This window comes from Podarcis muralis, chromosome 10 (assembly GCF_964188315.1).
Source record: "Podarcis muralis chromosome 10, rPodMur119.hap1.1, whole genome shotgun sequence".
Lineage (NCBI taxonomy): Eukaryota > Metazoa > Chordata > Lepidosauria > Squamata > Lacertidae > Podarcis > Podarcis muralis.
In genome coordinates, this window is record NC_135664.1 from 69,599,991 (window position 1) to 69,625,755 (window position 25,765).

At 49.0% G+C, this 25,765-nt stretch overlaps 1 protein-coding gene across 1 annotated transcript in view; it reads right to left on the reverse strand.

Annotated features, from left to right (window-relative positions):
* Positions 1-24,255, reverse strand: part of PLXNA4 (plexin A4) — a 598,107-nt gene extending 573,852 nt beyond the window's left edge. The window contains exon 1 of the mRNA XM_077935356.1: positions 23,140-24,255. The gene's annotated coding sequence lies outside the window, so the exon portion shown is untranslated. The remainder of the gene's footprint in view (positions 1-23,139) is intronic.
* Between the last annotated feature and the right edge of the window lie 1,510 nt (positions 24,256-25,765).

Genomic DNA, 25,765 nt, shown 5'->3' on the forward strand with positions numbered 1-25,765 from the left:
CCGGAAAGCTGTCTGTAGACAAACATCGGCTCCCTTGGCCCGAAAGCAAGATGAGTGCCACAACCCCATAGTAGCCTTTGACTGGACTTAACCACCCAGGGGTCCTTTACCTTTACCTACTCATCTCCAACAAGGGAACCACTGGAAGGCCCTTGAAGCTGGACCTCAGTGTTCGGGCTAAACAATGGGGATGGAGATGCTCCGTTTGGTATATAGGGCCTGGTTTTTTAATAGTGCTGTGCTATTTTTATTTCCTGAATTTTGATTGATTTGTTTTTGTATTGGTTCCTTTCTAAGGATTATGCTCGATATGTTATTAGCTCTGTGTTGCTTTAGTGTAAGCCGCCTTGAGTCCTGGTCTGGTGAAAAGGCAGGATGATATTGTTGTGGTTGTTGTTAATAGCCATAGTTTGACTTGTGCTGCCCCCCTTGCTTCATACCACCGACAATAATGAACAAAAGGCTTGTGCAAACATACCCGTTAATAACCAGAAGCTGAACAAACAAGGTAAGACAGGCCACTGACCTGACGATAACGGCAGGTCCTACAAAGATGAGCATTTGCAATGGATGACTAAGCAGACTGTGATTGGACTTCTTATAATAAGGAGAGCAACACCTTCCAAACTGACAGCGTATGCCAGCTGCTTTGGAAGGAGCAAAGCGAACCAAAACAGAATTGATGGAAGAAGAAGAAGAAGAAGAAGAAGAAGAAGAAGAAGGGGAAGAGGAAGAAAGAAGAAGAAGAAGAAGAAGAGGAAGAAGAGGAAGAGGAAGAGGAAGAAGAAGAAGAGGAAGAGGAAGAAGAGGAAGAGGAAGAAGAGGAAGAAGAGGAAGAGGAAGAAGAAGAAGAGGAAGAGGAAGAAGAGGAAGAAGAGGAAGAAGAGGAAGAAGAGGAGGAAGAAGAGGAAGAAGAGGAAGAGGAAGAAGAGGAAGAAGAGGAAGAAGAGGAAGAGGAAGAAGAGGAAGAAGAGGAGGAAGAGGAAGAAGAAGAGGAAGAAGAAGAGGAAGAGGAAGAAGAGGAAGAAGAGGAAGAGGAAGAAGAGGAAGAGGAAGAAGAAGAGGAAGAGGAAGAGGAAGAGGAAGAGGAAGAAGAGGAAGAGGAAGAGGAGGAAGAAGAGGAAGAGGAAGAAGAGGAAGAAGAGGAAGAGGAAGAAGAGGAAGAAGAGGAAGAAGAGGAAGAAGAGGAAGAGGAAGAAGAGGAAGAAGAGGAAGAGGAAGAAGAGGAAGAGGAAGAAGAGGAAGAAGAGGAAGAGGAAGAAGAGGAAGAAGAGGAGGAGGAGGAGGAGGAGGAGGAGTTTGGATTTGATAGCCTGCTTTATCACTACCTGAAGGAGTCTCAAAGCAGCTAACATTCTCCTTTCCCTTCCTCCCCCACAACAAACACTCTGTGAGGTGAGTGGGGCGGAGAGACTTCAGAGAAGTGTGACTGGCCCAAGGTCACCCAGCAGCTGCATGTGGAGGAGCAGGGAAGCGAAACCGGTTCACCAGATAATGATTCCACCGCTCTTAACCACTACACCACGCTGGAGGGAGGAATTCGCACACAACCAATGCTGTAGAACGGAGCAGAAGAGACAGGGGCGCCAAATTTTAGCATCACACACGGCACCGCTGAAATTTGATAGCCCAAAGTCTGCCGCTGCCACCACAGCAATATGGCTCCCAACAGATTACTTTTGTGGGAACGCAACCCTCGACAGTAAAAGGTTTCCCACCCTAAGTGGGAAGTATGTATTGCTACTAACTCTAGTACAGTGGTACCTCAGGTTAAGTACTTAATTCGTTCCGGAGGTCCGTACTTAACCTGAAACTGTTCTTAACCTGAAGCACCACTTTAGCTAATGGGGCCTCCCGCTGCTGCCGTGCCGCCAGAGCACGATTTCTGTTCTCATCCTGAAGCAAAGTTCTTAACCTGAAGCACTATTTCTGGGTTAGCAGAGTCTGTAACCTGAAGTGTATGTAACCTGAAGCGTATGTAACCTGAGGTACCACTGTAGAGTAAAACCAAAGCACTCTGTTTTCCAACAATAGCTTCTTCCCTCTCTTTGGTCTCCCACATAAATTTTCCTTAGGGCCAAGTCCTTTTCGTCGGAAACCCGTTTGCTAGCAAATATTGACTCATAAAGTAAAACCAGACCAATCCTGTAGTGGTTGTGTTTTGTAACCCACGGAACCACTCCTCCTCTTCATGTTTGGGGTAAAGAAAATGAAGGGGGGGGGAGGAAGCACTGGCAAATCCAAAAATAGCTTATAGCTTATAAAAAGAATGAAATGGCAGCTCTCCAACTCTGGTATAATATCCAAGTTTATTTGTGGGTGTTCTGACCCAAGGCGGCTGGGCTCTTCCTCACCGCAGAGCAGCCTGACGCAATCCTGTTTGATTTACGATGACTTCGCATCTCGCAGAGAAATCTATCATTTAAAACTGCAGGTTTGTCGGGAGAGGCACCGAGGGCTTGATTTACTACGGATTCACTCCTCGGGACACAATCATCCCAAATCCAACCGTCAAACAGTTTGAAAGGCTGATAGAAAACATCAACTCTTTTCTTCTTCACACTCAAGCATTGTGGGGAGAACGATGTCTGGAAACGTAGGTTATTAGAACCGATTCCCTTTGGAGGGAGCTAAGCGGGATTCTTAGCTAAGGTGGAAATAGGAGGACGTAGTGCAATGGAGCAAACAACAATTGGGTTTTCTCTAGATTGACGTTTGCTCCAATTTATCGCTAATTTATTGGTTTTTTGGGGGAAAGCAGTGGGGCAAGGGCCACATTGCTCAGACCCATGCCTAGAAAGCACAGAGACAAGCAGAAAACTGCTTTCTAGGTACCAGAAAAGTGCAATTCTGGATGAGCCCTTGGGTTCATAGTAGTGCTCAGGGCTTTTTCCCCCAGCTGGAATCCGCTGAAACTCAGTTCCAGCACCTCTTAGGTGGGCGCCATTGCCATTCTAAGAAAACGATAGAGATGTTCTATAGCGCTAGTAGTACTAGTGAACTTCTAGAAGAATGTAATGATGTAAGAAAAGCCTGAAGAAGTAATTGCTTCAGTTTTCGAATGCGCCTCGGAAGTCGAATGGCTTGTGCTGTGTGTTCTTCAGCTTTTTCAATTGAACTTGCAGCCAGCCCTCTGCGCCTCGGTTTTTGAATGTTTTGGAAGTCAAACAATCTCCCAGAACAGATTACGTTCAAGAACAAAGGTACAGTCATACTTCAGGTTAAATATGCTTCAGGTTGAGCGTTTTCAGGTTACGTTTTCACATTACTTCCGGGTTTCGCCGCTTGCGCATGCGCAGGCGCTCAAAATGACGTCGCGCGCGTGTACGGAAGCAGCGAAATGCGACCCGCGCACGCACAGACATGCAGTCGAGTGTTACGTTCTACTCAGGATGCAAACGGGGCTCCGGAATGGATCCCATTTGCATCCAGAGGTACCACTGTACCACTGTGCATATCTTAGCAATGTACAAGCAAAATGTTTTTTAAAACTTCAGTTACAGATAAAAATGTAACATTAATACAAAATTACTAATATATATAAATATCAGTTAGTTTTCCTTCTGACACACTCTCCCTCTCTGCCTCTGGGTTCTCCCCCAGGGTCCATCAAACTCTCAGCTCACCCACCAAAGTTTCACAGTGAGAAGAGATCCTGGAAACAGCGTACATCACTCTAATCTCTCACTCTAGACTTGCTTTTTATGGGCTGGCTCAAGATGGATGGTACTGCCTCAGGCTCCCCACAGCTGTGTTCCATTCAGCTGCTGCCTCTGCTCACCCAGTTCCAGGTACAGCAGGTTTGCTGAGTTTTCCAGGGGATCCAAAGGAAGGGAAGTGGGCCTCTCTCCACTCACAGCTCTTTCTTCACCCTCTGTCCTCTCCTCCTCCAGCTGCTCCGCTGGGTGTGTTGCTCATTGGATCAACATCTTAGCTTGCGCCTAGCTTTGTATCTAATCCTCTTCGACATGTTCCGTACCTTGTAAGTGTGCCTTGCTTATGTATCACACTGATTTAAGCATTAAAGTCTCGAGCAGAGACGGAGATGGGAGTTCGAGTTCTTCATCTGGCAGTGAAGGCCAGGATCAGGGAGGAGAAGAGATTTATGCTAGCTGGGAAGCTGGTGAAAATCAACCCCTCTTATTGTTCCCAAAGGGAGAGAAGTATAAGAGCAATATACAGAGGATTTAAGAAGGGGTCGGCTGTTGTCAGCTGCTTAGAGCCTTCTGATTATTATTTTTGAGCTGTGGGGTTCTTTGCAAACCTTGCTGATTGCAGTTGTAATGATATTGGGTCTACTTTACTGAAGACTTCTTCTCATTATCAATATATTGTTACATTTGTGTGCCTTTCAGCACTTGTTGTTGTGGTTAGGTAAGAACGCCAGTAACATCTTCTAATACCCAAAGGGCTGTCACATGGTAGATGGAGAAAGTTTGGCTTTTTCCTGCTGCTCTAGGTGGCAGGAGATGAATCATGGGTAGTCAAACTAAGGCCCAGGGGCCAGATCCGGCCCAATTGCCTTATAAATCCAGCCTGCGGATGATCCGGGAATCAGCGTGTTTTTACATGAGTAGAATGTGCCCTTTTATTTAAAATGCATCTCTGGGTTATTTGTGGGACATAGGAATTCGTTATTTTCCCACCCTCCAAAATTTAGTCCAGCCCCCCACAAGGTTTGAGGGACAGTGGACTGGCCCCCTGCTGAAAAAGTTTGCTGACCCCTGGGTCCTGAACCAATAGATTCAAATGACAAGAAAAGAGATTGCAGCTAAACTGGAGAGCCAGTGTGGTGTAGTGGTTAAGAGCGATGGACTCGTAATCTGGGGAACCGGGTTTGCTTCCCCGCTCCTCCACATGCAGCTGCTGGGTGACCTTGGGCCAGTCACACTTCTTTGAAGTCTCTCAGCCCCACTCACCTCACAGAGTGTTTGTTGTGGGGGAGGAAGGGAAAGGAGATTGTTAGCCGCTTTGAGACTCCTTCGGGTAGTGATAAAGCGGGGTATCAAATCCAAACTCTTCCTCTTCTTCTTCTAAACACCAGGAAGAACATTCTGGTGGGTAAGAGCTGTTTGGCAGTGGAACAGACTCCCTCAGAAGGCGGTTGACTGTCCTTCATGGGACGTTTTTAAACAGAGATTGGATGCCGTGGATTCTTTAGCTGAAATTCCTGCATTGCAGGGGGTTAGACTAGATGAGCCTCGGGGTTCCTTCCAACCCTACAATTCTATGATTCCATGATTCTAACAGCACCCTCATGTGGTTTTGGGTGCTGAGGAAGACCTTTGCCCGATGCTGAAATGGCATCAAGGTAAGCACCATTGCAGCCTCCCTGGAGAGAGCTTTCCAAAGTCGGGGTGTAAACACCAAGTCGGCCTTTTACCCTGTAGCCACTTGCCTCATTTCAGTGGCACATGAAGAAAGGCCTCTGCTGGAGATCTTCAGAGCTCAGCAGTGATGGGGAACCAGTGGCTCTCCAAATGCTGCTGGACTACGTATCCCATCCTCCCCACTGGGAGTCAGGAGCAGGTCAGCAATAGCTCACAAGGTGTCAATGAAGTTAAGCTCTACGTGGGGCTACCTTTGAAGGTGACCAGGGAACTACAAGTAATTTAACAGTGCGGCAGCTAGACTGGTGACTGGGAGCAGCTGCCGAGACCATATAACACCGGTCCTGAAAGACCTACATTGGCTCCCAGTACATCTCTGGGCACAATTCAAAGTGTTGGTGCTGACCTCTAAAGCCCTAAACGGCCTCAGCCCAGTATACCTGAAGGAGCATCTCCACCCCCATCGTTCTACCCATACACTGAGGTCCAGCACTGAGGGCCTTCTGGCGGTTCCCTCACTGCAAGAAGCGAAGTTACAGGGAACCAGACAGAGGGCCTTCTTGGTAGTGGCGTCCGCCCTGTGGAATGCCCTCCCACCAGATGTCAAAGAAATAAACAACTATCTGACATTTAGATGACACCTGAAGCCAAGTTTTTAATGACTGATGTTTTAATGTATTTTTAATCTTTTTTGGAAGCTGCTCAGAGTGGGTGGGGAAACCCATCCAGATGGGTGGGGTATAAATAACAAATTATTTATTCATTCAAATAAACAAAACAGCTCTGGCCTAGAGAGCCCAGCAACTCTGCCCAGTAGGTCCTACCCCAATGAGGCAGTAGCTAGGACTGAAGGTCCCTGCCTTCCGACCGCTCTCTAAGGCTCCTCCTCTCCAGGGTGCTTCCAAAGCAATCTGAGACTTCTTTGCCTTGTCTGTCTTTGCTCTTCCCTCTTGGTCCCCTTCCTCTCCAACCTCTGCTTCTGCCTCTTGTTCTGAACTGCTCTCTGCTACAACCTCTTCTTGCTCACAGAACCCTGTTGCCTCTTCAGCTTCCAGCAACTCCTCCTCCCTGTCTGCTCCCTCTTCTCCTTCTGACCACGCATCATCGTCCCACCACCAATCCCCTGGCTCTGAGCCTTCTTCCCCTGGGGGTTCCCTTGGGGGGTTTCCCAGCTAGTGCCTCCCACCCTTCTCTGCATCCAGCCAATCCATGACGGTTATGCTGGCTGTGGCAAAGTCTGGAGGCCCACCTGTTCTCCATCCCTGCTGTATAGGCAGGCACAGGTAGTCTTTCTGGTAGGCCTGTTCTATTACCCAGAAAACGATGGGCAATCCAGCCATTCATTTCAATTAGTGGGGCAAACTGAGTACGTCAGCAAGGGGGTTTATTGGGACCACCGTGCGATTCTGGGGATCCAGCCACATGGTTTCAATTATTTAGTACAAAGCTGAAACACAGGTTTCTAATGCCTAATGGTCTTTTTATCCCTTTAGTGACCTACCCAATAAATTTAGACTGGGCATGACAAATGGTACAGTATTAACTATTGCATTTCTGCAAACCAAATTAACCCTGATAAATGCACTCTTTCGAAAGCTGCTTGCTTTACAGCCTCCAGGGGACCCCTCTGCTCCCTTAAGCATTCATTTCTGAAGCCAATGGCAGGACAGATACGAGTTGGTTTGGACTAACTTTCGCCTTTGCGAACATAAGTTTCCCATAAATTCCCTGCACATTATGGGGGGAGCTCGTGACATACGAACAACCCATAATATTCCATATGAACTCTTTGTTTGGGAAGGCATGGGGCCATATTTTCCCCCTCCTGGTTCAACATTACAAGAATATTATTTATATTGTTATATTATATTTATATTATATTGCAATTGTCTTTTTTGAAGAAGAGGCAGAACTGGTACTAAATCAGCACCTTAAGCTGTTTAGACATCATACCTTGATAGCACACTTAAAGCACATTCTCCCCCTCCAAGGAATCTTGGGAACTGTAGTTTCCCCCGTAAAGGTAAAGGGACCCCTGACCATTAGGTCCAGTTGTGGCCGACTCTGGGGTTGCAGCGCTCATCTCGCTTTATTGGCCAAGGGAGCGACGTACAGCTTCCGGGTCATGTGGCCAGCATGACTAAGCCGCTTCTGGAGAACCAGAGCAGCGCAGGGAAACGCCGTTTACCTTCCCGCCAGAGTGGTACCTATTTATCTACTTGCACTTTGATGTGCTTTCGAGGTAGGACCAAGCAACAGGAGCTCACCCCATCGCGGGGATTCGAACCACCGACCTTCTGATCGGCAAGCCCTAGGCTCTGTGGTTTAACCCACAGCACCACCCGCGTCCCCTCCCAGGTCCTAGTCTAACCACTATACCACGCCGGCTCTCTTTTTCCATCTTTTTCCTTCTCCACACCTCTCTTCCCAAAAGAATATCTTTCGCTCTTGAGTAGCATGACAAGCCAATTCATTTGGCAAATATTTGCATGAAAGGCGTGCTGTTTAACGGCACAGTACTCATCTTTCTAACGCCAAGATTTATATCCCCCACTTCTTTTACATGGCGGTATGTGCGTTGGTGTATGGGTTTGGAGGTTTGGGTAGGGAGTACGCAAGGATAGATCATGTAAATGTGCTGAATGCAAACAGATTCCAGATGATCTACATTAGGTCCCCACAGCCTCCCTGTCTGGAAGCACAAGGCAGGCTCCTACCACCAGCTGCCTCTCGTTAATTCATTGCAAAGCGGGGGGGGGGGGAGGGTGGAGGACGCAAGGACATGCAAGCCACCGGCGAGGACGGCTGGAAGGGAAATTGCAAACCAGCCCGGCCTGAATCGGGCTAGCTGCGGAGAATTATTCCCCTAGGTCGCGAGTTCAAATCCAACTGTGGCCAGCAGCTGTCTCCAGCTAATTACTTAGGCGAGGACCAGAGAGAGAACCTCGGGGCATGTTCAGGCATCACCAAAGCTGGTTCAGGGAGATACCTGCCAGTGCTCTAATCACTTGCTGCTTCTGATAAGATAATGCATCTCTCCTTCCGCTGCTGAGAGGGATTTTGTGGTCTCCGCTGCAGCCGGAGGAAATTATGCAGAATCACAGAATCTTTGAATTGTAGAATTGGAAGGGAACCCCAAGGATCAGCTAGTCCAGCCCCCTGCAATGCAGGAATCTTTTGCCCGAAGTGGGGCTCAAACCCACAACCCTGAGATGAAGAGTCTCATGCTGTATCGACTGAGGCATCGCTGCCGAAGTAAGGTAGAAGGTAAAGGGACCCCTGACCATTAGGTCCAGCCATGACCAACTCTGGGGTTGCGGCGCTCATCTCGCTTTATTGGCCGAGGGAGCTGGCGTACAGCTTCCGGGTCATGTGGCCAGCATAACTAAGCCGCTTCTGGCGAACCAGAGCAGCGCAGGGAAACGCCATTTACCTTTCCGCTGGAGTGGTACCTATTTATCTACTTGCACCGGTGTGCTTTCGAACTGCTAGGTTGGCAGGAGCTGGGACCGAGCAACGGGAGCTCACCCCGTCGTGGGGATTCAAACTGCTGACCTTCTGATCGGCAAGTCCTAGGCTCTGTGGTTTAACCCACAGTGCATCGCTGCCAAAGTAGTGGAGGCTAAATGGTGGAGGTTTGTGCAGTGCTGCGATTCAGCTGCATCATCTCAGGGTGGGACTCTTCCGTTAAGCGTGAACACATTATGGCAGCTGTCGCTCAGTCTAATAGCAGACTCGAGTCATGAGTGCCAACAGGTGAAGAGACAACAAGGATGAAGAGGTGGGCATCAGCATGGCCAGGATGTATGGGGGGAGACAGGAAAAAGAAAATACTTATTTACATGGAGATAAAAGCTATCAGTGGCTACTAACGGTGTTAGGATGCGATTAGATGCTAGGAGAAGATATATTCATTAGATATTATTCTTCCTTCCCCACATTTGTGAGTTGAGCAGAATGCACCCTATTGTAGCTTAAAGGGAAGCTTAGATAGCCTAGGAAATCAGCCCTGAGTGCTCACTGGAAGAACAGATCCTGAAGCTGAGGCTCCAATACTTTGGCCACCTCATGAGAAGAGAAAACTCCCTGGAAAAGACCCTGATGTTGGGAAAGATGGAGGGCACAAGGAGAAGGGGACGACAGAGGACGAGATGATGGGACAGTGTTCTCGAAGCTACCAGCATGAGTTTGACCAAACTGCGGGAGACAGTGGAAGACAGGAGTGCCTGGCGTGCTCTGGTCCAGGGGGTCACGAAGAGTCGGATGCAACTAAATGACTAAACAACAACAATCAACAACTACTCCAGGATGCTTTAAGGCAGCCTGGATTTCCCTGGTATTTCCCCCTTTTCTTCCCCCTTAAACAATAATCAGACAAGCAGTCTCGTAAAAGGTAAAAATAACATTTACCCACTGAGAACACTTGTTGAAGAGTAGCGGATAACAGCAACTTTGTTCAGGCAGCCTTAAAATGGTAATTCCATAACAAAGACGTACTTAACTCAAGCTCAGACTAAGCAATGGGAGTGCCTCTCGTAGAGTTCTCTCTAGCAAGTTTACAGGAAAACTCTGTGAGCTTCAGCCCCTATCATGCGCCTACCTAGCAAAACATGAATTGTTGGTTTGACTGCATTTTATATAGTTGTACCTTGCATCCCTTGGTACTCAGACGTACTGACTCCCGAATGCCACAAACCCGGAAGTGGGTGTTCCGGTTTGCGAATGTTCTTTAGAACCCAAACGTCTGACAGGGCTTCTGCTGCTTTTGATTGGCTGCTGGAGCTTCCTGCAGCCAATCAGAAGCCGTGCTTTGGTTTCCAAACGTTTTGGAAGTCGAACGGACTTCCAGGAACGGATTCTGTTTGAATTCCCAGGTACGATTGTGTATCCCACAATGGCTATACTCTTGCATGAAGCAATGCTTCTAAATACCAGTTGCTGGAAACCACAGGAAGGGATAATAATAAGAATAATAAATAAATTTTATTTATATCCCGCCCTCCCCAGCCGAAGCCGGGCTCAGGGCTGCTAACAACAATAAAATAGTACAACATTCTAAAATCATTTCATTATAAAATTAATTCAAATCAAATTGATGGCAACCATTGGGCCAGAGTTCTGTGAAGATTGCCAAAGAAGGGAGTCAGGCTGTGCCTTGGCCAAAGGCCTGGTGGAACAGCTCTGTCTTGCAGGCCCTGCGGAAAGATGTCAAGTCCCGCAGGGCCCTAGTCTCTTGTGACAGAGCATTCCACCAGATTGGGGCCACGGCCGAAAAAGCACTGGCTCTGGTTGAGGCCAGACTAACCTCCCTGTGGCCTGGGACCTTCAAGATGTTTTTGTTTGAAGACCCTAAGTTCCTCTGTGGGACATACCAGGAGAGGCAGTCCCGTAGGTACGAGGGTCCTAAGCCGTATAGGGCTTTAAAGGTTAAAACCAGCACCTGGTTGTTCACTGTGAGAACAGGATGCTGGACCAGATGGGCCATTGGCCTGATCCAGCAGGCTATTATTATGTTCTCATGACACTTCTTGAAATGAAAAGGGCTTTTGCCCCGCTCGCCCCAACAGATGCCTGAAAACTGAAAGAGGAGGAGCTCAGTGGCTCCGCACAGAGGAAGCATCCCACGAGTTTGGTGCCGCCACCAAAAAGGCCCTGTGCAACAGCATGCATCTTATCATCTACCTCATCTGACAAGACGATAGGATAGAGCTCATTGGGATGAAATCCGGATAGGGAAGGTGAAGGATATAAAGCTTCTGTGTGTCTGATCATATATCCCTCAGGGTCAGCTGGGTACCACTGCAAGGAATGATGTGTGAGACATGAGGAAATTGCAGCTAGTTATCACCAGCAATTAATGAAGCACCAGGCGAGAGTGAGAGACAGTTCCTGTGACCCTCACTCAGCATCTGACCAACTCTGTCAACATACACACAAAAATTAATGAGGCAACACATTAATTAGCACTTGTCTACTACACAGTCAAGATTCAGAGGTGGTTCTCCTAGGCTTATTATCCTAAAATAGTAACCAAAGAAGCCAGAAACGAGAGATTCCAGGCACATCTACTTGCTGATCATTGCTGGTTTTTTCAAAGGTAGCTCTGTTTATCAACAGAACTGTGAATAGGTAAAGGGAGCCCTGACTGTTAGGTCCAGTTGTGGCCAACTCTGGAGTTGCGATGCTCATCTCGCTTTATTGGCCGAGGGAGCCGGTGTATAGGTTCAGGGTCATGTGGCCAGCATGACTAAGCCACTTCTGGCGAACCAGAGCAGCACACGGAAACACCATTTACCTTCCTGCCGCAGCAGTTCCTATTTATCTTCTTGCACTGGTGTGCTTTCAGACTGCTAGGTTGGCAGGAGCTGGGACAGAGCAATGGGAGCTCACCCCGTCACGGGGATTCAAACCACCGACCTTCTGATCGGCAAGCCCAAGAGTCTCAGTGGTTTATACCACAGCGCCACCCGCATCCCTAACATATCCCCAACATTCCCACAAATACTAGGTTAGATGGGCCATGGGATAAAGCATGTTGCCCCATTCCTGCTTGAGATCAGCCTTGGTCATAGCTGCTCAGCACCCGGGATGACCATTTTCGCAGGCAGCACTTGAATCAGTTTCCTCTGAATTATCTCCACCTGGAAACCACACGATAAAAACTACATCAGCCACAATGTGGCTTTGATTTTGAATGGACTCTCTTCTGCTTCCCACCCCATAATAATAATAATAACCTCTGCCGGTGACTCATTTCGAGCCAAAAAACATCACTTGAAAAAGCACTTGGAAGCTATCGTCCGGTGCTGCGCTTCCTAGGGTGTTGATCTTGTTGGAAGCGGTGGGGCTTTCTTCTGAGTCAATGTCCTTATCTCTCTGTCTTGTGTGCCGTTCTCTTTCTGATTAGAGAAACCTGCATGCTGACATAGGACCAGTGCTGGATTTACATATAAGCTAAACAAGCTACAGCTTAGGGCCCCACTCTCTTTGGGGCCCCCCAAAAAATTTAAAGGGGCGGGAAACCGGATGTACATTTCCAAAACATAAGATAAAAAACAAATAAAATAAAAACTACATACAGCAACAGTGTTTTGTGTTGTGTAGGCTCCTATGATATAAGTAATGGGCCCCACCTGCTAGCCTGCTTCCTAAAATATCACTGGTTTGCTCATTTCTCTATATAGGCCACCTACATTCTGCATGGACTTTGCATTCTGCATGGACTTTTCAATAATTACTTTGATAAAATACATATTTTGTTATGTGCAAATGGCTTTAGATACCTATGAGGTCCATAAATTACCATATAACATATATTCAACACAAAAACCAGCGACAATTTGTTGTTGGCAAAGGACAGCTGGACATATAAAGGGCCCTATTACCTTCAGTAGCTTAGGGCCTAATCAAACCTAAATCCAGCCCTGCATAGGACGCTGCTGTCTTATACCCACCAAGTCAGGCCCAGTGGTCCATAACAATAATAATTTAATAATAATTTATCATTTATACCCCGCCCATCTGGCTGGGTTTCCCCAGCCACTCTGGGCGGCTTCCAACAAAATATTAAAAGACAATAGTCCGTCTAATGCAATGTACGAACCCAGCTACAGTCTGCTTATATACATGTTAGCCATTTGTTGCCTAATGCATTAGGGATGAGAATTGCAAAGCTTCATAGCCTGGTCACCTTCAGGGTGATACCAACTCATCAAAGGCGATCAGGCTAGTGGCTATTTAAAGGTAAAGGGACCCCTGACCATTAGGTCCAGTCGTGGCCGACTCTGGGGATGCAGCGCTCATCTCGCTTTATTGGCCGAGGGAGCCGGCGTACAGCTTCCGGGTCATGTGGCCAGCATGACTAAGCCACTTCTGGCGAACCAGAGCAACGCACGGAAACGCCGTGTACCTTCCCGCCAGAGCGGTACTTATTTATCTACTAGCACTTTGATGTGCTTTCGAACTGCTAGGTTGGCAGGAGCAGGAACCGAGCAATGGGAGCTCACCCCATCACGGGGATTCGAACCGCCAACCTTCTGATCAGCAAGTCCTAGGCTCTGCGGTTTAACCCACAGCGCCACCTGCGCCTGCAAAAGCAGATACTGTCCTGAAACGAAAATTCTTACAGTGCACCCACCCTAAGAATGCTGGCTCCCGGCCCACAAACACACTATAGATTCAGCCAACATTTCATCCAAATTTCAGGTGACTTTGAAAGCCAAGGAAGAAAGAAAGTGTTCCTTTAATCAGATTCCTTTCCCCTTATTTTAAAAGGAACCAGTCCCCCAAACTGGGTGGGGGAGTTAAATCATGGAATTATATATTTATGCATTTAATCTGCGCTTATAAAACAAAAATAAAAAAACCAATTCGCACATAGCACATCTGTTGCGCCGTTTGAAGCTCAGCTCCTTATTAACCGTGCTTCTTACAAGAGCTTTCTAGATTGGGGGGTGGGGAATAGATGAAAAACCCTCTAGACAATTAAAATTACCCAAGTAATGCTCTGATCCCTGAAACCTTAAGTCTGTGGCTCATGGCGGGGGGGGGGGGCGGGGGGCGTTTGAGGAAAGAGAAGGAACTAATCTCATACGAAGAGGCGCACACACTGTAATTATACCAGGAGAACAGACGAGCCAGTCCATTTCTCCACTGGTCTTTCGATTACAGCTCTGATTGCCTTTCACGTGAAATAAGGACAGCCGATAAAGGAAGCCCCCGGAAGCTTGCTTTTATGCTTTCAAAAAATATTTGCCGAAAGCCAGGGCCCAAGTGAAATAAATCCTTCCTTTGGAGACGGTTGATTCTCCTGCAAACAATCTTTCCCTCTCCTCCTTTAGCATGACAGGCAAAGAGAACAGCGACAGCTGTTCCCTTGCCACACAGATTTCAAAGGATTTCGACGACTGGGGTTTCTCCCCTGCTCAGCTACCTGTAAAATATGTCATTCTCTTCCTCAAGATCCTCAACTTAGCAGGAGAGGTGAGGGACAAAAATGCAGCGTGTTTCGGAAGTCGTGCGCCACGGACCGCATATGCGAGTGAGTGGAGGCAGCGGGAGATTTTGGCTGATGCAGGCTGAGATGTAACCACAGAATCATAAAATCAAAGACTCATAGAGCTGGAAGGGACCCGAGGGTCATCTAGTCCAACCCCCTACAATGCAGGAATTATCAACTAAAGCATCCATGGCAGATGGCCACCCAACCTCTGCTTCCAAACTTCCAAGGAAGGACAGTCCGCAAACTCCCACGAGAGTCTGTTCCACTGTCAAACAGCTCTCACTGTCAGAAAGTTCTTCCATCAGAATCTCCTTTCTTGTAACTTGAAGCTATAGGTTCGGGTCCTACCCTCCAGAGCAGGAGAAAACAAGCTTGCTCCATCTTTCATGTGACAGCCCTTCAGATATCAGAAGATGGCTCTCAGATCTCCTCTCAGTCTCCTCTTTTCCAGGCTAAGCCTACCCAGCTCCTTCAACCGTTCCTCATCAGGCTGGCTTTCCAGACCCTGGATCATCTTGGTCGCCCTCCTCTGCACACGTTCCAAATTGACACAGACACGCAGAGCTCTGGTTCACACACACCCCAAAGTGGTGAAGCTGCAAACTGCTGCTCAGTCACGAAGCTCCCCGGGTGGCCTGGACCCAGCAGAGTCTCTTGGCGCTAACCTACCTCACAGGGTTGTTCTGAGGATAAAATGGGGAGGTGAAGAACAGAGTGCGCCCCCTTGAGTTCCTTGAAGGAATGGCAGAATATAAACATAATGTATAGATCAAAACTATTCAGTCTGTTCTAAAGTAGGGCATCAAGCACTCCTTTTAAATTATTATTTTTAAAGCTTATAGAAGAGGGGGAAGATTAGATCTCCTTTTTGGAGTACACCAGTATATACAACTAGAGATATATGGAAGTGAAGAGAGGACTGAAGACCTGAGAATCACAGAATTGTGGAATTGTAGATTTAAAGGGACCAGAACAGTCATCTAGCCCACCTCCCGGCAATGCAGGAATCACAACTAAGTTATTGTGGGTTTTTAAAATGCAAAATGCTAGGGGAAGGATGCATTTTTCAGTGGTGAACCCCTTCTCCCCTCTGCTACAACCCTTTCCCTCCAGCTACTCCCCCCTGTTTTTTGAAAGATCTTTGCCAGCGAATTTGTGCCAGGGGGTTGGCTGGAAGTGTGGGATGTGAAACACAGGAGCAGTCAAGTACAACATTCCTAGAGTGAACATGTTTACACATGGGGAGGAATGTTTGTCCAGCCAGCAGGTAAACTTCCTGTTTCCTTCTGGGCTGGGACAGACTTCCTCTGCATGTGACTAGAAGTGACGTGGCCTCACCTGTGCAGGTAGCAACAAAAGCACGGGGCAGGGCAGCCATCTCTCTATTTTTTTACTACATGCATCGAAGAAGCAACATCTGCTTAGCCAAAGATGCTCTCTTGTCTTCCAGGCAAGAGAGGATAAGGGGCTGTCCACTTATGAGATAGTTTCCAGGTGTATGTTACTTTTCTAAGCTACGTCTGCCTTCTGGGATCCTATTGTGAACAGAATGATATGTGAGTAAACTCTTTTTATACTTTTATAGAAGACTGTGTCGTGTCTTATCTTTTATGAGGGAATAAGGGGAAAACACCAGAACAGTTATTATAGAGGCTTTAGCGAGCCTGAGCAAACACATCCGCTGCAAGTTTAAGAAGGGGAATGTTACTCTGCTAAATTGTGAACTTGTTAACACAAGTTGGAAAGGCTATAATCAGACAATATATCCTCTCCTGCATCCCTGAGCATTCCCACAGGAAGAAGGGAAAGGCCATAGCTCAGTGCTAGAGAATCCAGCTTGCATGCAGAAGGTCGCATGTTCAATCCCTCGTATCTCCAGGTTGGGCTGGCAGCGGCTCCTGCCTGACGCCCTGGAGAGCTGCTGCCAGTCAGGGTGGACAGTCTTGAGCAAGACGGCCCATGGTCTGACTCAGTATAAGCCAGCTTCCTATGCAACGGTTCCATGATGCACTCCACATGCTCCCGCACCACGAACATACATCGCCTTCAGATGTAGCTAAATAGCAGCTAACACTGCTACAAGGCTTTAGCAAGCTTTCCATGTGTTTATCTGGAAGGAACTCATCTGCTGTTGCTGGAGCATTACATTTCCATCAAAAGAATGTGCCTCTCCGCGTTTAGATCACTTTCCCGTGTCTACATAATTTAGGGGCATACGCCTAGAGGGGAAAGAAGGGGGGTGGGGGACGTTAACAGCCAGGTTTCAGTTGCAGCTTGAGACACACATCAACACAACCCGGAATTCCAACACTGCTGGAACGCAAAGAAAAAGGATAAGTTGAAGTGGGAGGCGGAGGGGAAGAGGGGTACTCTTCTGATATATAGGTAAAGGTAAAGGGACCCCTGACCATTAGGTCCAGTCGTGACCGACTCTGGGGTTGTGGCGCTCATCTCGCTTTACTAGCCAAGGGAGCCAGCGTACAGCTTCCGGTCATGTGGCCAGCATGTGGCCCCGTACGGGCCAGTCTTGACAGACTCTAGGGTTGTGCGCCCATCTCACTCAAGTGGCCGGGGACCAGCGCTGTCCGGAGACACTTCCGGGTCACGTGGCCAGCGTGACAAGCTGCATCTGGCGAGCCAGAGCCGCACACAGAAACGCTGTTTACCTTCCCGCTGGTAAGTGGCCCCTATTTATCTACTTGCACCCGGGGGTGCTTTCGAGGTTGGCAGGCGCTGGGACCGAACAACGGGAGCGCACCCCGCCGTGGGGATTCGAACTGCCGACCTTTCGATCAGCAAGTCCTAGGCGCTGAGGCTTTTACCCACAGCGCCACCCGCGTCCCTTAGATAAATAGGTACCACTCCTATATATTTCATATTTGTATATTTGTATATATTTCAACAATCCCAAAGTTTGGCAGTCAGTAGCACAGTCGTTCTAAAAGTGTGGCGATCTGTCGTGGAACAACCCCATTGAAGAAGATGATGTGGTCCTCTTATCATAAACAAAAATTGGCTTTAAAAGATTGATAAGAGAATTCTCAGTGTATTGCCAGAGAGAACACCTGGTCGTAAATTGTCAGGAAACCTAAGTTATGGATTTCTCAAGGCCCAACAGTTGGATTATGGACAATCAGCCAATCGAACAGGTCAAAGCTTTCAAATATTTGGGCCTTATCTTCCAGTCCACGGGGTCATGGGGAGCACACCAAAAATGTGCAAAAGAAAAAGCATCCCAAAGTGCCAAGACTTTGACTCGCTTTTTCCATTAAAAGGGTGGCAAACATATACCATCAGCCCTAGAAGTCTTCCAAGCTAAACCCCTAGCAAAACACAAAATACAGGGCTCAGATTTGGACGGGTAACCACCTTAGCACTTTGGAAGCTGAGAGGGGTTAGCCAAACATCATTGCTGGTTGCAAAGGGGCCCCCATGACACATCAAGCTTCAGGGTTCCAAAAAATGTAGGTCCACCACTGGGCACACCTCTAGGACAACAAACACCAGTATGGCAGCTGGGGGGCAGGGGGTATAGTGGGAAGGCCTGAAGACTGCCAAGCCTACAAGGGTGGGATACAGCATCCCCACTGTTCACTGAACATAAAGCGGTTGTGCAAGCTCACACCCACCCCATCAGATTCCGGCCGGTGATGCAAGGAATGCCAGTGTCAGAAATTGACAGCTGGCTTTGCCCTCCTTGTAGAGTCCCTATAGGTGTGGCACTTCAAATTTCCTTGCAGATGTAATGTGCTTATACAGGGGGTGGAAACCCTGAAGCATTGCATACTCTCTGTTGGGGACAGAGGCTGAACCTGCTCCTTGACCTCTGGTGACCTGAGCCATTGAGGAACAAGCTTGTCTCTCCTGGGTTCTGTTGCTTGGTCACTCTCCGGTGTGACGGAGCCAAGTCTGAAAGTTAGGTTGAGAGGCATTGATCTGCAGGGATTTGAAACCAGATCTTCCTTATCTAACGCCAAGACAGCAATCACGAGCCCAGTTCGATCCCCAAAGGTTGTTGTACTACAACTCCCATCATCCCTGGCTGCTAGCTAAGCTGGCTGGGGGTGATGGATGTTGTAGTACAACAGCATCCAGGGACCCACGGATGAAGAACGCCACACTAGGCCTCATTGTTATCACCTGGGGCAAAATGAAAATAGCCTTTTTCATTCACATGCAGTTAGTTAAAGGGACCACTGACCATTAGGTCCAGTCGTGACCGACTCTGGGGTTGCGGCGCTCATCTCGCTTTATTGGCCGAGGGAGCCGGCGTTTGTCTGCAGACAGCTTCCGGGTCACGTGGCCAGCATGACCAAGCTGCTTCTGGCAAACCAGAGCAGCACACGGAAACGCCGTTTACCTTCCCGCCAGAGTGATACCTATTTATCTACTTGCACTTTGTTGTGCTTTTGAACTGCTAGATTGGCAGGAGCAGGGACCGAGCAACGGGAGCTCACCCCATCGCGGGGATTCGAACCGCCGACCTTCTGATCAGCAAGTCCTAGGCTCTGTGGTTTAACCCACAGCGCCACCCGCGTCCCATTCACATGCAGTTAATAAGAGTCTAAATATCTTTTCAAGGGCTGTAATGGTGCACATGGTCAAACTGCTTAAAATCTCTTTGCTTTCTACAGGGTTCAAGAAGCCCAACTGTGCACAGGATCACAACCAAGGGGGTGGCAAACCTTTGTCACCTCCAGACTCTGGGTGGCCTCCTTTAGCTTCAAGCCATAGAAATTGCATATGACCAAAATCCCATGGTTTTGTATGGGATTCATAGAGCTTAACTCTACGCAGAATCGCAAGCCAGGGAAGGATGCTAAGCTTGCCAGCTGCAGACTGATAAAGGTCCAGCACCTCCAAGAATAGAACAAGCATGGGAAGTCTACCAAGTGCTGCTGCTTCTCAGCACTTGATGGAGAGAGTTAGACCTCTTGGATTCTCAACTCAAGTCCAGGTGCCATCTTGGGGGATCTGTGCTCGGAAACCCAGCAGAGGGCTACCTGGCCCTGACAAAATCCAGAGAAGTTTGGGAGACACATTACACAGCGTTCAGGGTTGCTAGATGATTAATGTCAGTGGAACTGGGACCCTTGGTCAATGCAAACAGGCTTTGCTTAGCTATGACCATAACACACCAAAGTATCTCCAAAGTAAATTATGTCTGTGAGGTTTTTTCCAGGGCGGGGTGGAGCTTATTATTTTGCCTTTAGAGTGAGAACATAAATGCACACTGGAAAAAAAGTACATAAATGTTTATACCATGTAATTAACTAGAGCACATTGCAATCAAAGTTAAGTCTCATTGACTTCAATGAGAAAGTTAAATACATTTTTTTAAAAAATCCATTTAAAGCAACGAGAATTTGAAATACAAGCTGGGTCGTTCTCGTAGTATATGGCACCGTGTATCATCTTCATGTTTTCCCAACAGTAATAATTCCTATAGAGTAGCCAGGCAACCATGCTTTGACCCTGAAACTCTCCCCCAACCATAGGAACCAACTCCTAGGGGTTGAGGTTCCTTTGCCCCCACCAATAAAATATTTAAGGGGGTCACCCCCCAAAAAAAAAGTTGATGGACATTGCTATTCAAATGGTATGGATGAGCCCCGTCATGTGATCAGTTATGTGGGGTGGGGCTTCCCTGCCCCTCCCAATATTTTATTCAAGCTGGCACCCTTGCCCCCAACCCTGCCATTCCAACATGTGCCCGGGTTGATTATGGCCATTCGCTGGCAAGGAGAAAAGCACTCATCATATGCTCGGTGGCACCTGCTTTCAGCTAGCTATAAATCACCTGTTCCTAAACTGTGCTTTGGCATTGAATGAGCCCTCTCTCAAATGAAGTCCTTGATTTTCAGGATATATTGAGAAAATATGACAATAGAGAAACATGCAAGCTGTAAACACACTGTCTTCTCTTCCTGATGATGAATTATTAGTCAGATGAAAGATGGAGATACAGGATGGAGATGGATAGAGAGGCAGAAAATGGTCCGGCGCGATACAGCATTATAGCTCAACTTGTCTTCATGTACTAAGCCATAAGCTCACTGAGAGGCCTTCAGCAAATCATTCAACACAACGGGTTTTTTTTATCATTCTGTAAAGAAACCCCCCTGGAGAGATTCGCAAGGCACCAAAGAAACATCAGCCTCTCTTTCTGCCTCCAAATCCCTCCTCAAAAGTCTGCCCCTCCACGAAATCTGTGGCTTAACCCTTTAATCCTCCTCTGCAACTGAAACAAAGCTGAAATAGGTGTCCCCAGATCTGGTTAACTTCATCTCCCTTTCCAACTTTCCCTTTGCCGTCTCCCTCACTTTCAAAATTTTATATTGCAGCCTCCTTGGGGCAGGGACCTGGCTTATTATTATTAATAATTATGTTTCCCTGAAAAAAAGGCCGTATGCACTGCTCACACTTTATGAACAAGCACAGAATCAACTGTAATACAATGGAATGCCAGATCAGTTTGGACTTCGCAGGAAGAGAGTCAAAGGAAGAGCAGACAGATCTCAAACTTCTATTACGCAGACCATCCTTCACAATTCCAACATGCAGCCTGCATTGCACTGTGACATTCTCGTCCCCGGCTACTCCCAACACGGATTGCTTTTTAAACAAACAAACAAAAAAACCTCAAAAAACGGGCTACCCATATTGCCACCTCCTCCTGCTGCTTTCTCTGCATCTCACCTCTCCATCTGTAAAATGGGCACATCAGCGTCCTGCATCATAGGGTTGCTAGGACAATGACTGAGAGAGCACCGTAGGTACGGCAGGAATGATTTCAGGAGGAGATTGGTAAATGGGCATTGGCCAACAGCTAGCCCCTTTCCCTCTTCCAAACCCCACCCCCTAAAAGCTGGTCGTCTCCCATGTGTGATGTTGCAGCCCGAACCGAAAAAGAACCCCGCGGGACCTCAGAGACTGACCCGTTTCTAATGCCGACGAAAGCTTACAAACGTCAAACGCCCGACCTTTGGTGAGAGTCACTTCGCACGGGCAACACATGAGTGTGTGCAGCCACGGCCACCTAAACCCAGAGCCTGCCAAACCTAAACTGTGGCACCCACCCTCCGCTTTAATTCCAGAACAAGAGATGGAAAGGCTCGGCGCTGTCTGAGAACACCAGCCTGGGAGCCTTCCTGTGGCTATTCCCGGGTCAGCGGTGTCCGCACCTGTCCGAAGCCAGTTCTGCGTATTCCCAGGACAGGTTGAGCCGGGGATGGTGCAAAAGAGACGCCAGGATCGAACCGCTGGCACACGTGGAGCTTCGTCCACGCCCCCCGCACTGATATCAGCTTTTGAGGGGGGGTCCGAAACCCAGGAAAACAATATCTCTGGGCAAACCAAACCCATACACCTGCTGCCAAAAGGTGAGGATGGGAGATTGGTGGGGAGACAAGCGCCTTTCCTTTCTCCTCTCTCTCTCCCCTAGAAAAGTTCATTCCCTGAAATAGACAAGACGGCATAGGGCGGAAGGAGAAAGAAGATGTAACATTTGCAAAGTCCGGTCGTCTCTTACGGGGCCTGAGCAATGCCAGCGAAAAGGCACCAACCCGCCTGGTGCCGGGTTCTCCGGCGGGCTCTGCCAAGGCAGCTGAGGAGGGATGGATGTCGGAAGTTGGGAAGGGGTTTGGGGAGGCTGGAGAGAGCTCTTCACACCTCTAAATGACCCAAGGCCCATAACGAGAAAGCTATGGACGGTGTCCACTGAAAGGTGGGAGAAGAAGGGGCGAAAAAACCTAGCAGTTTGGAGCAAACGCACGCACACTTTTCGCAAGGTGCCCACAACCTCGGCTCTGCTTTCCTTGAACACCTGCCTGCCATCCTCAGCGAAACTTGACTGCTTAGAAGATCGGGGGTGGGCTTGGGTGGTTGGTGGCGGCGGAAGGGGCTTGTTCAATAGTTGTCTTACACAGAGACTGGCACAAAGTCCTCGCAAGCCAGACGCCAACCTCAGTGTCACGTCTTAACGCGCGAGCGCTGCTGATACCCAAGAGCATCTCTCTCTCTCTCTCTCTCTCTCTCTCTCTCTCTCTCTCTCTCTCTCTCTCTCCATCTCCCTCCAATATAAAGGCAACCCTCGTATAGTTCATTCATTCTGAAGCCAAACTCGCTGAGCTCCGTGGATAACCCACGCTGGTTTTTCGCACGTTTTTAACCCGCGAACCCCAGTCTTCCTTTGGAGGGCTGTTCCACAGTCGACTCTCCCCTCCTTCCTTTCCTTTTAAGTTCGGTTCAGCACCTCTGCCACCCCCATCCAGGCGCGGGAGGCGAGGGCAGGGTGTGTAAGGAAGGCGAAAAAGACTTTCCCTTCTCTTCGCCCCCCTCCCCTCCCCATCGCCCCACTCCACAGACAGGATCCTTCTTCCACCCCATCATCGCCCTATCAGGGCAGGTGCATGGGCTCTGGCCGACCCAAACGCCTTGGCGCGAAGGAAAGGGGGCGATTTCGGGGGCGGGGGGCGGGATGGGAGATGGGGAGTTCCGTACCTGGAAAGGCTGGTGATGATTTCCCCCCCCCCCCACCTCCCCGCCGTCCTCCTTGCTTCTCTCCTCCCCACACACGTTTGCTCAGCACAGGCGCCGCATTGACACTGCAGATGGTGTCTCGGTGTGTGTGTATGTATGTGTGTGTATGTGTGTGTAATATATATATATCTCACATACATTGTGAGTGTGTGTCTGGCTTCCTTTCTCTCCATCCCTTGCATGCATTGAATCCATGCATTTATTTGCCCAAAAAAGGAGCCTTAAAAAAAAGCAGATTAAAAAAATAATAATACTGTATGCCTTTACCTCTGCACTGGTCCAGCGGGCGCTTTTCCTCTCCAGCTCCCTGTCCAAGGTATTTGCAACACCTCCTCCAGGAATCAGCCAGCAGGTGGAGAGGAATCGGCTACTGGGCTTGCAACAAACACCCTCCTCCAAATATATGTGTGTTTTTTAAAAGCAAAAAAGAAGGTGGAGGAACCAAGCTTCTTCTTCTTTTCCTTCTTCTTCCGTGCCCCCCTCCCCGCCTGCCCGCAAGACCCGGCGGCTCGCTCCCAGCCGGGCACGGGGCTGGATCCCGCGGCGCCCCCGGGTGCCCGTCTCACTCTGGCATCTCCGCAGCGCCTGGCTCGGCTTCTCCGCCTCCGCCTCCTCCTCCGTGCCCGCCCGAGAGAGGAGCGCCCACTGCGGCGACTGCCTCTGCCACCGCCGCCGCCGCTGCCTCCTCCGGAAAGCTCCCGCTCCGCTCGGCTCGCCTGCTTCCCTCCTCGCCCGGGAGGCGGCGGATCCTCGGCTGCAGCCCGGCGCTCAGAGCTCCACCCTGCATGCACGAGACCCGGCGGGCTGCAGGTTTTCCTTTGCACAAGAAAAGGGAAAAAAAACCCCACGCTGGCAAAAAATAAATAGAGATTTCTCTTTCAAGGGAAAAATCCCTGCTTAGCAACGAACCGGCCACTCGCCCCTTTGGCAAAGCGCATCAAAGGGCGCGCGGAGGCTGCGGCTGCGGCTTCCCTTGCAAAGGGAGCTCCCGGCGGAGTCTCGGGCTGGCTGCTGCTGCTGCTGCTTCGCCGCCGCCCCCCTCCGGGCTCATGGCTTTTCTGCAACCGCCCTGGGGGTGTTTTTTTGGGTGGTGCTGGGGGTCAGGAAGAGGCAACGGGGGGGGGGGGAGGTGCCGGTCCAGGCGGGCGGGCGGGCGAGCGGCGGCAGAGGCTGCAGGAAAGGTCCAAGGGGTTTCTGCTGTTGGTGGGTGCTTGGCTTGCGCGCCTCTCCGCCGGCCAGCTGGGCGGAAAGTTTGCCGGAGCTGCGGGAGGCGCTGCAGCCGCTGTCTGTTGGCGAGGAGGCGCCGGGCGCTGCGGCGGGTCTCGCTGCTTCTGCCGCGGCCGCTGCCGCCTCTTCGCCACTGAGGCTCTGGCGCTGGCGCTGCGTCCTCGCGCGCTCGCTTCCTACTCACTACTGACATCTAGGATCTCCAAGCTGATTGGGCTAATTGCGCGAGCTCGTTGCCAGCTACGGCCGGGAGGCGGGGGGTGCTGGGGTGGGTGGGGGTGAGGGTGGGGGCTTGGGGAGAGGGAGAAGATCTTCCAGCCAGCAACGGCTGGCGACGCACATGCTGCTGCTGAATGCGCGCTGGTGGCTGGATCTTCGACTGGGGCTAGGTCCCCCAAAGGTCATCCAGACCGACCCTCTGCGACTCAGGGGTCGCAGCTGAAGAAGCCCTGGCACTCTGGCGGGGAACGGGGCACTCAAGCTCTGCTTGAGATGGATGGAGAGGCCGCCCCCTTGCGAAGGGGGTTCGTTCCGCGGCGGAGTGGTTCTTGTTCTGTAACACTCTCTCGCACAAAAAGTAGTCGGTGGGTTTCCCATTGAGTCATGACAGCTCTTTGGAACCGCTAGGTTCAGGCGCAGTGTAAATCTGAATGGCAGCGGCTGAGTCAAAGAAAGCGCAGATCTTCCCTTCCCCACGTGTGGGTTCTTTGGAAACATTGGCTTGCCCCTCCTTGGAAACAGAATTCCAAAAGGGGTGGGTCCGCAGTCCGATCCAGCAGCGTTCTCTTATGAATTAAAAAGTGGGCTTTTTCTAATTCAACTGTGGAGGAATATGCAAACTTTTGAGCCACACCGGAGTCTTCTTCACATGGGGGGAGGGGGCATCCTTCCCGGTGAAGAGTTCTGTGAAACCTGAAAGCTCTCATCCACACTCATATGGATAAGACCAAGAAGTGCTGCTTCTGTAATCTGCTCTCAGGCAGGTGCCTCTGGACAGCTCCTCCAAGGCCAACTTTTAGGTGGAGGCTTTCAGTTTTGGACTTTACAGATCAGGAGCTGAGTACAGTCCAGTGGACACTCGGGTCGCGAACGTGATCCATGCAGGAAGCATGTTCGCAACCCGCAGTGTTTGCAACCCGTGTTGGGTCACAATCCAGCGTTTCTGCGCATGTGCAAAGCGCGATTTTTTTCTTATAATGATATTTATTTAAAGTTTAAAAATTACAGAAAAAAAGAAAAAAGGACAACAATAAAGAAATTAACAGAACATACATTACAATACACAAAAAGAAAAACATAAAAAATACAATACAAAAAGAAACAAAAACACTAAAACACACATCCAATATTCCATATCTTTGTCTTTCATTTACTTGTTTCATCGACCTCCTCACACCTCCCTTTTTTGTATTCTAATTCAATTTAGCTATTTCAGCAAATCCTTTCCATCTTACTAAATTTTTGTTCTATAATTTACCTTAACCCAATCTGACTTTAAATTTTACACTTTGACCCATTAACAATCCATTTTTACTTAATTCTTTATAACATTTCTGCTAAAGCCATGTAACTTCATTCCAGCATCCTTCTAACATTCATTAATTTTGCTATATTTTTGTAGATATGCTTTAAATTTTTTCCAATCTTCTTCCACCGACTCTTCTCC